Source organism: Dermacentor albipictus, chromosome 8 (genome assembly GCF_038994185.2).
Source record: "Dermacentor albipictus isolate Rhodes 1998 colony chromosome 8, USDA_Dalb.pri_finalv2, whole genome shotgun sequence".
NCBI classification, from domain to species: Eukaryota; Metazoa; Arthropoda; class Arachnida; order Ixodida; family Ixodidae; genus Dermacentor; species Dermacentor albipictus.
Genome location: NC_091828.1, coordinates 4,121,022 through 4,137,593, shown reverse-complemented (window position 1 = coordinate 4,137,593; position 16,572 = coordinate 4,121,022). Strand labels below are relative to the sequence as shown.

At 41.6% G+C, this 16,572-nt stretch overlaps 1 protein-coding gene and 1 long non-coding RNA gene across 2 annotated transcripts in view; one reads left to right on the top strand and one right to left on the bottom strand.

Moving 5' to 3' along the window:
- The window catches only part of LOC135921156 (beta-hexosaminidase subunit alpha-like), a 274,254-nt gene extending 257,897 nt beyond the window's left edge, over positions 1-16,357 (bottom strand). Inside the window, exon 1 of the mRNA XM_065455467.1 lies at positions 16,189-16,357. The gene's annotated coding sequence lies outside the window, so the exon portion shown is untranslated. The remainder of the gene's footprint in view (positions 1-16,188) is intronic.
- On the top strand, positions 96-7,106 carry LOC135921157 (uncharacterized). The gene is made up of 3 exons (XR_010570477.2): positions 96-149; positions 3,290-3,494; positions 6,756-7,106. It is a non-coding gene; the product is annotated as an uncharacterized lncRNA (long non-coding RNA).
- Positions 16,358-16,572: the final 215 nt, after the last annotated feature.

Below are 16,572 nucleotides of genomic sequence, written 5' to 3'. Positions count from 1 at the left end.
CATTTGTATCCGTCTATTTATGTCAGCCTAATGGTCCATGTAGCTCTTTTGATTGTTGATTTTGCTGCATTGTGGCTTCACATTTTAATAGTGACATCTTTTTTCAGATTAAAAATGAGCTGAGAGATACCCAAGCTGGAATGCTAAAGGTGAATTCTTTGGCCATCCATTCTGTAACGTCACCATAATCAAATACAGTGATGCCGTGAAAATGTATTGCAGGAAGCAGAAAAAACAACATTGCTGATGCAACTGCAAGGCATTTGCTCCAGTGATCAATTGGTGCAGAGTGCCTTCATTAGGAGACATGGTGCCTTTAAGCACTCAGCTGAAAGTCTGCAACTGCACCGGGACTGGGAGTGAATTTCAGTGTCACTTGTGAACATATTAAATATAGAATGTGCCTTCTTCAGGGTATATGCCTGATATGGGAGGGGTGTTCAGAATCAGTGCGGACATTAGTGGTCTACGTGAGTGCACATCTTTCTAGTTTTACCAGAACGAAGGTATGACCTATGTCATGCAGCAGTGCACTGCTAGAGGTAGCAAACCAGAGCAGCAGCACCCTTTGAGAATGTTGGCTGAGGAACGAGCAGTGATCAAAGCTTTCTGCATTTGAAGGGCCAAATTCCAGAAAGATTGATGCCGAGCTGGACGGTGTGAAGTGCCGGTCACCACATACTGTAGCCAGCATGGCATGAATCTCCTTGGCATTATGCCTCGTTAGGATACAGAAATTGCATCACTGCTCATAAAAAAAAATTGGAAATTGGGAGGTTGAGGGGAAGTGGCAGGGCTCCCCTCTGGAGTAGCCAGTGCATGCCCATTGCTATACTGATAATCCTACCTTAATGAGAACCAGTGATGCATGTTAACCTATTACGCAGCTACGTGCATTCCTTGTTTTGTATTAAGGGGACACTAATGACACCTTAAATGAATTTAAAATAAAGCATCGTTTTAAATATCTACTTCTGTAAATTTCTTGGTAATTGCTTGATTATTAGAGAAAATAAAGCTCAACGTTCAATTTTCTGAGTATCGCCCCAAAATCTTCGTGCTGGCATCTCATTGTCACATCGTGGATTTCAAGTATTTTTACAAACTTGGGTTGTATTGTTTCAGTAAAAGTTCCTGACGGTTCTTATTTTAAGTTTTTGGAATACAATGAAGAACATCTTTATTTGTAAAAAAAAATTGCTGCACCTGAACAGACATCAAAATCCATGACGTCACAGCAAGCGGGTGTGGTAATTTCAAGGCAGCACTGCCACCAATCTTTCCTCTTGCTGCTTTTACAATTTACTCACCCTCTTGTCATGGTACGAGTGAATCTCTTGAATTCTAGGAAGGTCATTTACAGATACATCTAAAATAATTTTTCTCTTTAGTGCTTTCTTGCCATAGTTGCTTAGGGGTGTTGGCACAGCGCCGCTAAGCACGAGGTCACATGATCAAACAACCGCATTTTGATGGAGGTTAAATACAAAACTGCCCATGTACCTTGCAGCCTGGTTTGGTAAAAATTAATCCAGAGTTCCCCACTATGGCGTGCTTAAAGCCTGTTTCACATGCAAGCGAAAATGCTTGCAAATCCTGCCGCCGCGCCGCAGAAATCAGTTTCAAGCGGCGGTGGGAGCGGCAAGGTTCGGGCAAGTTGGAATTTCATCGCAGCGGCAGAGCGGCAGCACTGCTTCCGAACGGCCCACCTCGACACGTGACCAGCGGAGGATTAGTGCTGGAAAGCCTGCGCATAGGACGATGTTTATTTTCTTGGTACACGTGGTACAGGCAACATGCCAAGAGAGCTTTTCAACGAATTGTTAAATTGCTAAGCGCAGGATATGTATTTATAAAATAAAAATTTGAGAGGCAGGGACAAAGCTATGTTTATGTTGGTAGTCGCAAACTACCGAAACTGGCTGAAAGTCCTGTGTTTTATGCCAGCAACATTGCTATTCGCAGCAGCGGAAAATGCGCGGCGGCAATGCGTATGAAACGAAACTTTGCGACAAGCCTTGCAGCGCCGCATCGCTGTTCGCTCCATTCGCTGAATCGCTTGCATGTGAAACAAGCTTAAACATCAGATTGTCATTTTGGCACTTAAAACGCCAAAGTTTAATTAATTTTACTTTAGTGCTCCTTTAAGCGGTAGAATTCATGATCTCTGCAAAAACTCATGCTCAAAGTATTTTCCGTAAACATTAAATACACAGTAGATATAAGTGTCTATTTATATTTTGAATTCTGTGATACGTGATGACTATTAGTGGTACAACGAGACAGAATTGTAATACAATGTGTGACGGCACGATGATGCACATCGAGGAAATGACCGAGTCTCCCTAGAGGTCCTTGACATGGACATCAACTGACTGTCCACAAACTTCTGAGTTCACTCCGTGATCTTGTGCAGCCTGTGCTTTGCGAGTAGATTAATTTAATTGAGGTTTAATTTAATTAATTTAATTTACTGTCCTTCCGGCTTATGTACATTTCATACAGTGGAGTGGAATCTCGCATTACTTCTGGAGCACAGCAAGCGAACGTGATGTGTAGTGGTAATCTTAGTAATGATCGACAATCGTGTCCCACTTCGAGCTCCTAATGCTGCTTGCCAACACAAGCAGCAGCATCTGCTCAAGATAGCGTGAAAGAGATTCATTGAAAAGTGGCATATGCCCAGGGTCGCATACCCAGTCACCCAAGCTGTTCCAACGGTTGGTATTGAACTCTTCCCTCAACATAGCAGCCCAATCTCCCCATTAGACCATGGCTACATAGTCACACAAATGGATGGGACAATCGAGACAAACACCTCAAAATATGAAGTATCCCAAGAATGGTAATCACAATAAATAGTACTAGATGTGCATTAGCGCAAGCTCTTGGGCCAATTGGTGCATGATGAACTTGAAAAAGGGGGGTACCAGCAAAACAAAAGACGCGCACACATGGAAAAGGCGTTAGACTGGGACGAAAGCTGGTCCGTCCCAATGTCCGTCCATGTCTAATGCCGTTTCCTTGTGTGCGTGTCATTTGTGTTTCGCTGGTGCTCCCCTTTTTCAAGTACTAGATGTTTGGATACTTCGGTTTATTTTTCTTGTTTGTGCTGGATTGTTTTTCTGAAACATGGGGCATCCAGACAGCATCAGAAGCTTGTAAGAAGTCAAGTTTAGCATTTTAGATTTGCAACAGGTACTTTTGTAATTGATTTGCAGTAGGGCTGTTGTGTGAATGTACTTGAAAGGCTTAAAACTGTTTTGCTAACATTTACTTAAACATGCAGGTTCACATACGCTGTAAGAGTGCACATTGAGAAGGTTATCCTGGCCCAGCTTACCATGGCCTGCCATGGTGGACCAGGAAAGTTTGCAAGGGCCTTGCTTCACCATGTGTTCACAGAGGAGGAGCTCATGGGCCATTTGGGCTTTGGAAATAACACCAAGGGGCAACAGGGGCTCTTGACCCCATCAGGGTCAGTGCTGTTATAGGCAAGTACCATATACCCTTTCCGGTTGCATTTTTGCATTCATATTTCTTTTCTAAATTTATGAACTTGCCATTGGCATAACAAACGACTTTCATGTAGCCTGTGTGTGCAGTTGTGTGCTACAATAGCCTACCATTTGGAATGACTGTTCATATGATCTTGAGTGCCTAATGCCGCCATACTCAAATGCTTCCAAATTTAAAAGCTGCCTTCACTGCCGAAAGTTTTATGCGAAGCATATTACGAGGGCTCAACCCAGCTCCTCAGGCGCGGCGGTGACCATGAAATCACGTGACACCGTGACGTCACGACAGAGGAGAAGTGGCTTTGGCTCAACTCTTGCAAGACGGGCTGGGTGGGAATCGAACCAGGGTCTCCGGAGTGTGGGACGGAGACGCTACCACTGAGCCACGAGTACAACGCTTCAAAGCGGTACAAAAGCGCCTCTAGTGAATGCGGTGTTGCCTTAGAAACGCGCTGTTTCTAAGGCGTGCGTCTCTTGCTCAGGCGCACATTTCGTTGCCGCGCCGAACGCTGCTTTGCTCGACGCTCACCACGTCCAATGCGGGGCGCGTAGTCGCTGCCCTGTAGCCCATTGTCTTACACCCCTTGGCGGGTCGACGGGAACGCTGTCGCGTTCCACTCTTGAAGGCGAAGAAGTAATGCATGAGTTGTTTCTTCGTCTAGCCGAACCAAATATAGCCAAGCAACAGCAGTTCACCAGGCTAAACAGTGGTTCAACAACTAAAATAAAGGCTAGTATGCTTCGCATCCTGGGCTTAACCTTACCTAAGCCACAGCCATTTTTTTAGCATCTCCTCCAAATAAAATGAGCTGCATTTGTGCATTAGCAGTGCTACTTGGCTGTCATTGCAAGGAATAGTTGTCTGTGAAGCACGCTCCAAATCTGTTGGAATGGAGGACATGGTTAAGTAGCCTGAAAGTGTTAATACACGAATTGCGGAGAAGCTATGTTCAAGTGTGGTTACTGCTCAGCTCGAGCAGGAGCACGTTCACCAAATTGCAGAAATCAAAACAAAACAGCTCTCCATGTTCTGAGATGTGAAACAGTAGTTTCACCAATTTTAACAGACCACATCAAATCAAAGTTGCTCCTATCTTGAAGCAGGTCCATGTGATCCGAGACAGCAACCTTTCAGCGGAGGGAACCTGAGTGTTGTGGCAATTTTCTTTTGGTAGTTTCAATCAAAGAAACAACAGGGACAGAGTTGCCAGCTTCACAGTGAACAGTACTATGTTTAGTGGATGCTTACTTATTCTAAGCACCTAACCTATGACTCGTATTTATTAACATGCACTGTATCACTTTGTATTCTAAGGTAAGAAAAAAATATTTATGTGGCTTTTCCTCATATACTTCAATAAATGGAGAATAGGCTCTTGGGGCCTAATGTATAAAGCTTCTTACAGACCATCGGACATGTCCACTACTCCCATTCTGAAATTGTTAGAATTGTTTCCTGCTTCCTTACTTCACCTACCTGTTAACATGGTTATGAACCATTGCCAAGTAGATTATGGGCTTAAATTTATCAAAAAGATGAATGGGCTTTTCTGTCGCTCTTGTTTAGCCCGTTGAGGATCACATTTTGGGGAGAAATATGCCTCTAATTTAGGAGTTATATATCTTTTGTAGTGTGCACATACTCAAAACTTTCGACTTGAATAGTGTCCTATTCAATTTAGTCTTTGAATGGTCGCTATTTGTAAATGTGAGTATTATTCTAATATTTAGAAACACCAATAAAATATGAGATTTGTGCCAACGTACGGTAAATTTTCACCTCCAATAACATAGTATAGACGTAAAACGTAAGAACTTGTAAGAATAGCAGACCAGGCTACGTTACTAAAGTAGCTGTACTTTAGAGGCTGTACAGCAATCATTCATGCTTACTGAAGAGTCCTGTGCATGTGAAGAAACTTTTTGCTGCTCCATTTGTGCCTTTAATAAACAGCTCTTCATAACATAACAATGACAGAAACTTGCTAACTTTAAGAATACTAGTATGTGAACCTCATCTTACATTAATTGTGATATCAGCTGTTCATTATTCAGAAGCTATCCAATATTTGATTTGCTTCTGGCATTATTCGGTTCAGTCTCAAAAATCACTTTTCGCGCATCCTTAATATTGTTATTGCAGATTTAAGTTCTTCAGGGCGGCTTTCCGAGAAAATAAACTGGTAAATAATTTTTTAAAATAGCAATAAAGTGGCAATACCATTTCAGTATTTGCAGTTTTACATGTTTTATTTTTTATGCAGGATAAAGCAGCATAATTTTTTCTGTAATGAAACTTACGGAAACTTGTGGCAGCACTCCCAAATTAGTGCAATGACAGACACCAAGGAGCTAAGTGAAAAATCAGTTTGGGAGAAACCCAAGGAGCGACAGCACTATAAGAATATTTTCTAGAAGTCTCAGAAGGTTGCAGCACCTCCAGTGGGAGGCTAGGCAACACTTTGCTCTGAAAAGGCAAATTTTTTGAGAACGTTCCATCACAGTGATAGATGTATGGCAGTGAACCCTAAAAGGGTTAAAGAAGTCAGTCCTATGGCATATGGCTCTTAAAAGACAGCATTTCTTCGTATCTGTCACATTCTGCATGTGTCATGCTAAGCAGTTTGGCGCACAACTACACGGAATCCTCATTATAACAGTAATTCAGTCGTTGAGGAAGAAAACATACTTCGCTGTAAGCAGTGTCTTCTTTAATGTGGAAAGTCCTAAGTCATTGTAAGGCGAGAAGTACGTTCCGATTGCATGTGAACTCAGGAAACCTAACATCAAATGAAGCTACACTCAATTATAGTGACATGACACTATTGTATTTGGAGCATGGAAAAGCACAGTGAAGTGCTGCACATTTTAATTATGAAACTTACAAGAAATAATTTTAGTTGTCAGTTCAGGTTTATTTATGAACGACATGAATTTTTTTCACCATTTTGATTATCAGCAAGCAAAGTTCACATCTTTGACATTGAAGATATTCATAAAGTTATATTGCTACAGTGTTTTGTTCCTCTTTGCCCTTTCCTGCATTTGACACTTAGTGGAGTCCTGTGCCACACTAAATAAATTTAAATGGTCATGCTGTAAAGCTGTACCCATGGAAAATTGGAATAAAGCAACACAAATACATAAATCAATTTCATTGTAACAAGGGCATATTGCATGCCATTCTTTTGCATGTGGAAGTTGCTTTTTAAAACTTGTTCTGGCTTGTTTTTGCAGGCTTCACGTGTCGCAAATTTCCTGGTACCAACATGCCCTATGTAAAGAACTCTGGCCTCGCTTCTCGCATGGGACCCTGCCCCTGAAGCAACTGCCCCTGCCCCTTCACCTCTGAAGGAAGAAACCAAAACACAAGTGTTGTGCTTTTGTAACTCTCGACATTTTTATGTTTTATGTTAGTCTCCTGAAGGGCCCAATTTGGATTTCTCAAATGAGCATACAAATGTTGTGCCTTCCTATGCCTTGACATTTTTATGTTAATTTTATTTATGTTAATTATGCTAGTCTCCTGAGAAGCCCACATTGGATTGCTCAATCCAGAATACAAGTGCTGTGCTTTGTTATAGTTCACTACATTTTTATGTTAGTTTTTGATATGGTTCCAGTAAGGATAGTGTTTCCTTATTAATATATTTTTTAAGTAGCTTAAGTCATTTCATGCCAAACCACCCAACAATTTTCTCAAGAACTGTTCAATTATGGCAAACCATTTCAAGTTTGCTTGATTTTGAGTAGGTACAACGAGAAAATTTTTGAGAAAATTTGCGTTCATACATACTCTTAAGTAATTCCAGGGCAACCAACCAGCGTTTTTTTGGCCATCACAGATATAGTTGAAGCTCCGAACTCTTGCTCCCCATTTATTTTCCTTCACAAAAAATTTTTTCAATTTTGGCAAAAATTTATTGTTCTTGCCCAGCTAAGCTAGAAGCCACTGATACACGTTTCTTCTGAAAGGGAAATTGTATGATCCAGATATTCAGGTGGTGTTCATGTCAAGAGACTGAAGCGGTGTGACTGCCAAAATTTGCAAAGTTTGAATTTTCTTCTAACGTAGGGAAATACAGAAGGCACAAAATGAATGTAAAATCAGACTGGTTGACTTGGGATAGCAGTAAAATATTTCAAGCCTTGGAGGTTCAGTTGATCAGCTAAAAAAACTGTAACGTTGAAATTTTTTGCAAGCTTCGTGTTGAAGGTAAAAAATTAGCTTTGGTGGTTGGCACAAAAGTATGTCACCCATCATTACACAGCTGTACATGTCTGCTATGCATGTGACATAAAACAAAAAGTGATTATTCTTTAAGTGCGATAAGGTATTTTTTATAATGTTCCTTTGTGGATCACACATACAGCATAAATATAGCATAAATATATGAAGCCATGTCATCTAGCAAGGAAAGGTTGTTAATATATTAGCCACAAGAACTACTCAACAAACTGACTTGCCTTTTTTATCCTATCAAAAAGGTGAAACAGCTTATTTGCTGCGCTCAAATTTCGCATTAGGAAGTAACGTAATCGTCGGTAATTTTTTTTAACATGAACGCAAAAAGTGGTCGCCAATGGTGTCTGACCACATCAGACTGAACATGGCACATATGACTTTTATAGATGAGCATGTTCCAGCTCTGAAACAGTGGTAGCAAACAACACCACAAGAATTTGTTCATACTCATGTAGGTTTTCAGTCTTAATTATGAAGGTGTTTTCTACTTGCATCATCATTGGGCTTCAGGGGGCAGGGCACAAAGTGTCCTGCTCCCTCTATGTTGCATTGCAATGCGACATGCCCTTTAGGATGCTTTGTATGAACAATATCAGTGCTCTTTATAGATTTACTGTCTACATAATAGCTGATATTTTTCTAAACTGCATGAAACATATCTTTTAGCACTGCAGGATTCCGTCACATATTTATTACGTACAAGGTCTGTTAGAAAAGTATTCGACCTTTTTTTGCGAACACCTGATGAATATGAAACAAGCGCGTTTTCATCAGCCGCCCTTGAACCTTTGTGCGCATGCATGAATTTTTTCCCACCTGCCAATAGCGTGAATTGCTGGGACGCAGCGTTTGAATGAGGTAGTACGGTGCTCTCGTCGGTTTTTTATCGCAAGGAAAATGGCAGAGCGACTGGAGCAGTGCTACTGCATCAAAGTTTGACAGAAACTGGGCGACAGCCAAGTGGAAACCATCTGGAAGATTCAGAGTGCTTTCGGTGACTGTGCTATGAGCAGCACACAGATTATGGAGTGGTACAACCAGTTTAAAGACGGCCACACATCGGTGGAGAGCGAGCCATGCTCCAGTCGGCCATCAACATGCCGAAATGACCAGGTCATTGCCGAAGTGAACCCCGTGGTAATGCGGGACCGTCGTGTAACTATCCAAGAAATTGCGGAAGAGGTGGGCATCAGCACATTTTATCCACATTCCATTATCACCGAAGATTTGGCCATGAAGAGAGTTGCGCCAAAATTCGTTCACAAGCTGCTCATGGTGGAGCGAAAGCAACTTCGTGTTGAAGTCTCGCAGACATGCTGGATTCCACAAACAGTGACCCCAACTTCATGAACACCATAATCACTTGTGACAAGTCTTGGGTGTATGTTTACGACCTGGAAACCAAATCCCAGTCGTTACAGTGGAAGCATTCCACGTCGCCAACCAAAGACTGCTAAGTGTGCAGCAACGTCAAAGTGTTGCTGACTGCTTTCTTTGACTCCCGCAGTGTGGTACACCACGGATACACACCACAGGGTCAAACAATCACTAAAGACTACTACAGGGATGTCCTCCATGGCCTATGTGATGCTGTATGGAGCAAGATACCGAAGTTGTCAACAGGAAATTGCCACATCCTTCAAGACAATGTTTTTCTCGCATTTGATTCAGACTTTTTTGGCGAAAAACCAGACTCCTGTAGTTCGACAGGCTCCTTGCTCTCCTGATATGGCGGCCTGCAACTTCTGGCCGTTTCCCAAAATCAAGGGGCCATTGAAACAAGCATGATTTCAGACAAGAGAAGACATTATGGCTGCAACGACAGCTGAGCTAAAGTCCATTTGGAAAGAAGCCTTCTCGGAATGCTTCTAACAACGGCAGCACCGCTGGGAGAAGTGGCTGGATTCCCAAGGAGACTACTTTGAGGGTGATTAGGTTTCCAACACTTCAGTTATGCCAGTTTTTTTTCTTCAGCCAAAGGTCGGATACTCTTCTAACAGACCTCGTATTGATATTTTATGTGCAATGGCTGTATGGTTTACCTGGCCCACACCAAACACAAGCCTCGTTGCATTAGAGAATGTGTCCCTTAGCAATAAAATGCAGACCCTAACACCGCTTATCTGTCATCTGTGCATACGAAGCCAGCTTTGTCGTCTGCATTCCCGGCCAGCAAGCTGTGCGCACATCAGAGAAAAGTCGGTGCTGACAAAATTTCAAAAATGAATTTCTCGCTTTTAAAAATGCCTTTTTTTAACTTCACACATGCATAGCAGACATGTAGAGCTATCCAATAATGTATCACATTTTTTCGCCAACTACGAAGGCTGTTTTTTCCTTGAACATGAAGCTTCTTGCAGAAGATTAGACTTTTTTTTTACAGGCGATCAGCTGAACCTTCAGAGCTTCATATATTTTTCTGCTATACTATGTCACTTGGGCTACCATTCTGTATTTAATTTCTGTCCTGTGAATTTTTTCTTACGAAAAAAAAACTAACGGATTGCAATTTGACTCATTTTTGCCGGTGCCAAAAGCAATTGAAGTATGCAAATATTTGAAAAATTCGCTATTTTGGCAGTTGCATCACTTCACCGTATTTCCACGCACACCATTTGAAGGCCTCGATCAATACAATGTGCATTTGAAAAAAAAGTGAAGCATTTGAAAAAAAAAAAGAAAAAGCTAGAGGACATTTGATGCCTCTAGCTCAGCTGAACAGGAAAACTAAACTGTCACCTAAAATGCTACAAAATATCTGGCAGAAATAAATAAAAATGGGTAACAAGCTTTGAACTCTAGTAAACATATGGCAATGTTTCAGATTTATGTGCGGTGTGAAAAAAATGCTTGTCGATTCAGCATGGAATCGCATACCTGCAAGTGCATCTGTGCCATTTCCAGAGTTCAGTAAGAACGGCATTTTACATAACTTTGTAAAAATGGTTTTTTGCTATCTAAAATACATGAGTAAAATTAATAGGTATAAGTCGGCTTAAATTTAATATGCAACAAAACATCTCCAGTAATGGCAATGATGTGGCTTTCATGTTTGCATAAAACCATATCTTCTGAATTCTTTCGTTATTTTTTGTGGCAGCGAATAAAATTGAAATGGAACTCGCACAAGGAGTAACTTTGCTGTATTCCAGCACATCACTAATAGCTGTCTTTGTTTCATATGAAAATCTGAAGCAGTTAATATGAATAACTCGCTTGATATGGAATTACCTGCGCAGCAACGTTATGGCAGAAAACACAACTGGATCATGCAACAGCAATGCGGCATAATAAACTGCTCCCATAGGCATCACTTATTGTGATTGCCATGTTTCAAAAGTATGTAAGGTTTACTGAAATTGGCACACACCATTCAACCAACAAATAAGGATTGTACAGTGATCCTTTTTCAGTTTTACAGATATTTAAGTTGTCTGCCAGGTAGCACAATTCTTGTTCTTGAGCTGGATTATTCAGAGGTGGACATTACTAGCACAAGAAATGGAAACATTAAACTGATTGTCATAAATTTATTAATTCACTTATAACATCACAGCACATATTTCAGTTTGCAAATTGTAGCCAGTGAGTTTGCAAGACATTCACTTGAAATTAATTTCCAGGATGACACCAGTTTCGATATTTTTCCATAAATGTGAGAGAAATACATGGGCATTCCGGTTACTTTTGTGCTTCGATGCATAGCAGTGCATTTCTACAGCCACTTTGATGGCATGTGTCTCGTTACTAGTGTCATTCTGGAAATTCATTCTAAGTGCATACACCTTGTAAAATTACCGGCTACAATTCGTAAAAACTTTATTAGGAACTGAGTTTTTGTTAATCAGCTGACTATGGTGTCTTGTTTCTCATGCAAGTAATGTTTGGCACTCTGTATCTAGAATTATGTTAGCTGCAACAGTCAGTCTTCAATAAGTTCCATGAAACTTAAAGATAACCACCCTGCATATCAGGTATCAGTTGAGTGCTGTGGGCACAAGCAAATTGTGCCATGGTTATAGTACCACTGGCTACCTAATAGAGAAAGCAAGTACCTTTTTGAGTGTTCTTATTTACAGTCATGTCAGTCTGCTTGTACATTTATTTATTTAGGCATTTATTTTTTAAAATTTATTTCTTTTGGGAAATGTGTTTTACTTGAGAGCCACACTGACTACATCTTCAGTATTCAATTTTGTTATGGTGTCAAGCTGCAGGAAGTTTGTACTGTGCGATAGTTTTTAAGAAGTTTCTGATCGCAAACTACAAATGGTTGTACATTTACACAGATGTTTGGTTACAAATAAACAGTTCACCTAGAAAAATGGTTTTTGTCTGCATCAGTTCAGCACTCTTGATTTTTCGGAGGACCATTCACTCTGACAATTGAAAAAAGTGGCATAACAGTACTGCTAGCAGTTTTACAATATGGTTTATTACAGGCAATCTAGGAGCATGCTTTTGAGCCCAGGGTGACAGAGGTCTGCGGTACAAAATGCCTGTATTTAAATGTTATCCTTATCCTCTCACAGCAGACATGCCACCGTGACATCAAAGGTAATTATATGCAACATAGCTCAGCAGTATTTTAAGGTAAGTGCAGGTTTAAACTGCTAAATACCCAGTGGGGCATAAAGGGCTTTCAACATAATTTGTGTTGATGTTCAACAGATCTGCAACAATGCTTCCATGGGCTTTCAATATTGACGAACTACACATTTCAACAATACCTCCATGGGCTTTCAATTTTGAGTCTCAACACATCTGCAACAATGCTTCAATGGGCTGTCAACATTGACAAACAACACATTTCAACAATACCTCAATGGGCTTTCAATTTTGAGGCTCAACACATTTGCAAGAATGCTTCAATGGGCTGTCAACATTGACAAACAACACATTTCAACAATACCTCAATGGGCTTTCAATTTTGAGCTTCAACAATGCTTCAATGGGCTTTCAACATTGACAAACTACACATTTCAACAATACCTCAATGGGCTTTCAACATTGACAAACAACACATCTTCAACACTGCTCCAATGGGCTTTCAAGAGTGAAATACACCATAGTTTCAACGATATGCCAACGATCTTTCAAATTGAGAGGCCACAATGATGTTTCGACAAAATGTCGCAGGCCAATTATCAACACTTGTCAGCAATTTCCTCAATGATGTTTCAACAATTCGCCAATGATCTTTCAAGGTCATTTGTTGACGTTGACCAATGATATTTCAATAACCTTTCAACAATTTTTTTTGTAAGGGCAACTTTCCACATTGTTGAGAAATTCAATTAGCTCAGTAAATTCCTTGCGCCACATGGAGGGCCTGGGTATGCGTCGTTCGAAAATCTTTTTGCCGAAACAACGTCCCATGCTGACACTGGATTTTCAGCGACACGGAATTCTTGACGCATGCGCTCGGGCTGGCTCTGAAAGCCCACGCGTAGCGAGAACAAGACAATCGAAGAAGCTCAATGGGTCCTCGCGAATGAAAGTCAAAGTATAAATAAATAAGAAGGTAGTTACCTTTGCTGGCTTTAGTGTCATGGCATGGCTGCTTTGGCGCAGGTGAAAGAAAATGTTTATATTGTTTTCTGTGACATGCCGCCACAAATGAACCACCACAACGCTTAGTCACATCGGACCTCGCTGCATGATATGTCAGCTTATGTAATATTGTGTTGATTTGGCTTGTCTCGTTGTCTGGTCCATTGTGCGACTTTAGAAAAGTCAATGCACCTTTGGTGTCAATTCTTTATAACATCAAACCCACAAACTTACAAAGCACCACTTTCTCAATGTCAATGCACCATTCGCATCAAATGCTGAAAAGAACTTTACACCCATAAAGTTTCGGAATAGAAATCCAGGCGCTCCGTAGATACCACGGCCCCCACAAGCTAGAATAGCAGCTTGGGCTTGTTGGTTTTCCATCCTGCTAGTAACAGCGCAAATATAGACAAGGGACGAGACAGGAAGACACCAAGACACCCACAAGCTGCCGCAACGAGCCCGCTCGCCATGAAAACGCCCTTAAAACTTAGTGCTCGTATGGGCTCCTCGAATTGTATGACTCCAGGCTCATGGGCGTCGCCACAAAATCCAACCGGAGTTCGCAATGTTCGCGCCGAAATCTTTTTGCGAGCGTGAAAAAGACGTTCTAGACAAAAACCAGAATGATTTCCGGCGCCGGGGGTAGTTATTGTCGGCGGTGCATGACAGCACAAAAATTTTTTGGGAGGGGGGGGGGAGGCTGATGCCACATAAGCTCCCCCCCCCTCCCGGCTACGCCCCTGCTCAGCTCACACGAAGCTGTGCGCTCTCGGCGCACTCTGTCTCTATTGTATATCGCCTTGGAGATAGGACCCTGGCGGTCACGCGAAGAGCGCCGCCTCACCTACCTCCCCCCCCCCGCCCCTTCCCTGAGCCACGGTTCCTCGCTTGCGATGGAAGGCGGCACGCACGTTTCTGCGTTTTCCACCTTTGCGCGCGCTTAAGAGGAAGCTTTAACTCGGGTGCTCCTATACTAAATACATGTAAGAGGAGAATTCGTATTTCTCGGCAACCACTGCACCAAATTTGACGAGGTTTATTGCATATAAAAGAAAAACTTACCGTGTATTCACTGTTTGCTTTGGATTTTTGATTTAGGTTGTGAATTTATTATTATAAATTAGCAGAAATGAAAGTATCAAATTTAAACTCTATAACCTAACAACGAAAAATGATAATACAATTCTGTGAATTGCATCTAGTTGTACATCTAAAGCGTACAAAATTGACGTGTTACACATGAATATAAAAATATTAGTAATAGAAAATACAGCTTTTTGGAAAACTCTTCCAACCTACGTAACCAATTCACGTGGGATGTAAAATTACACATCGAATTTGTACGCTTTGAATGATCTAATGGATGCCGTTTACAGAACCACGATATATGTTTTTCATGCAGAGCTGTGAATTTGTGAACTTCGTGGTTCTATATTTTTTTAAAACCGTCGAATATTTGAAAATCTTTTTAACAAAATTCAAGCCCTAAATCGACATTACGCTTCCAACAGTCACTAGAATTTACCTTTCTCTCTCAAATGCAACAAATTTCATTGAAATTGGTCCCGCGGCTATTTCAGAAAAATGTTTTTGCGTTTTGCATGTATTTGAATAGGCCACGTCGGAGTTGGGCCCGACCGAATGCTTCCTCTTAAGCGAGCAGCCATCGTCGCTTTACACTCGCAGGTTTTCGCTTGCAAATACACCATAGGGCGTCCGGCGGCTATGTATCACACTTGGACGTCGACAGTGAGGATGACGGTAAAAATGCTCCTGAAGTGTCCACATAATTGTTATTACAACGAAAATATACTAAACAACCAGAAACCTCTTTGTCATCAAAACCCTTGCCCCCCAAAGCCATGTATGTATCCTGTTGTCGCCGAAGCTGTTGAGCTGATATACAGTTCTTCATTTTCTTTTCACTGGGCAGTCTGAGTGCGTTTGATGAGCAACACATTTCTTCTTGCACGATCACGCCGTGTATATGTCGATACGTCGGTAAGATAAAACTGTGCCTGGACAAAAGGACATGTTTGGTGCGAGAGTTTGTACTATCGAAGGTGTGTGTAATGACGAGATGAGGGCTGAAATTATTATTCGTATCTACTCTGTACCTTGAAATGGGGAAGGGGTTGTTGTCATGCGTTCCGCCCCTTCCATTGTCTTAGACAACTCGATAACGCTCGTGCTACAGTCATAATCGTATAGTGCAAAAATTTCATTACATCTCTGTGCACAAATAAAATAGACGGTTTGGGTGAGCAGGAGCAGGAAAGAATCACCAAAAACATGTGGAAAATCAGTCACTTTAGAATCCATAAAAAGCATTGCTAAAAGTGACTTTAGACGGAATCGTAGACGTGCAGAAGCATCTACGCTACTTACGAAGACGAAAAATGAACACGTTTATGCACCTGTGATGCGCAAGTGGTAGTCATTGTTTCATAGGAAGTATAACCCCTGCATTGTGATAGTTTTCGGCCGGACCAACAATGAGGCAGAAACCTGAGCATCATCTAGTACTAAGGAAGGAAATAAACTAGGGATGAACACTTTTTTCTTATGACATAATCTTAAGAACATGGGAGAATAAACACAAGAATCTGGAACAGAATTGTAACGAAAACATTTGCGTGATGTGTGGAATATTTATTATCCAGCCGTGGGATAGTTTCAATCTTTTCCTGCTCCTAATAACAAAAGAACGCGCTGAAATATTAAAATACAATCTTTCACGACGCATATGAAAATGCGGCAGTACCTTAATGTGCATAATGCACAACAGACTTCATAAAACTGTCATATTTTAGCCGCCATTTTTCAGAAATAAAAGAAGAAAACCTTGTCAATCAATGTACTCACGTGCTCGGTTTGGATGAGTGTCGCTGTCCGCAGGTGAGGCCACTGCCAAGTGGGAAGCAAAAGGAGAAATGTGCTAAACCGTGGAGCCGGCCTTGCGAGTCTGCAATCTTATCGCTGCCGGGAGCCCGCAACTGGCGGAAGGCTAGCGGGGGCGGAACGGAGTCGTGATACGCTGTCCACCGACTGGGCGGCCTCGAGGAGAGCGGCGGCTCCTTTGCTGCTCGCTCATCTCGTCCGCGTCGAAGACGAGAGGAGGGGGCAGAGCACGTGCACAGTGTTCGGTGCAGTACAGTCCGGTACAAATGAACTGGAACGGGTAGACACACGGTGACCCTACTTTACACGAAATCTGTTTCTCTGCTAGTGTTAATGGTCTCACTCCCG